Below are 880 nucleotides of genomic sequence, written 5' to 3'. Positions count from 1 at the left end.
GAGTTCGAGACCAGCCTGGACAACACGGTGAAACCTCGTCTCTACCAAAATAGAAAAAATTAGCCGGGCATGGCGGCATGCACCTGTAATCCCAGCTACTCGGGAGGCTGAGGCAGGAGAATCGCTTAAACCCGGGAGGCGGAGGTTGCAGTGAGCTGAGATCATCCCACTGTACTCCAGCCTGAGCAACAGAGTGAAACTTTGTCTCAAAAAAAAAAAAAAAAAAAGAAAGAAAGAAACATCCTTTTGGTGTTACTTCTCTAGCAGACAACTCCCAATTTCCTTTTCTTTTTTTTTTTTAGACAGAGTTTTGCTCTTGCGAGTGCAATGGCATGATCTCGGCTCACTGAAACCTCTACCTCCTGGGTTCAAGCAAATCTGCCTCAGCCTCCCGAGGAGCTGGGATTACAGGCGCCTGCCACCATGCCCGCCTAATTTTTTGTATCTTTAGTAGAGACTGGGTTTCTCCATGTTGGTCAGGTTGGTCTCGAGCTTCTGACCTCAGGTTATCTGCCTGCCTCGGCCTCCCAAAGTGTTGGGATTGCAGGCGTGAGTCACTGTCCCCGCCAGCCCCCAGCTCCCAATTTTCCATGAAGCTGATGTGGTAGGAAGATATGAATTTACCAAAACAGTAGCTAATCAAGCAGCAACAAAACTCACTTATAGCTCATCTCTTAGCAATTAAATGATATTGACTCCCCTATTATTATTTCATCCAGGCTGACATGGAACAAGTTTGTATTAACTGAGAAACTGATCAGAGGATGGGCAGAGATTATCTGGGATGCGTTGGTTACTGTGTGAGGCTAACATAAAACTCAATGGTGGAGCAAGTAATCTAAGATAAGTTATATTAATGTTCTGCATTAATCAATAATCT

Source organism: Colobus angolensis, unplaced genomic scaffold (assembly GCF_000951035.1).
Source record: "Colobus angolensis palliatus isolate OR3802 unplaced genomic scaffold, Cang.pa_1.0 Scaffold50, whole genome shotgun sequence".
NCBI lineage: Eukaryota > Metazoa > Chordata > Mammalia > Primates > Cercopithecidae > Colobus > Colobus angolensis.
Note: the sequence above shows the minus strand (reverse complement) of the source record.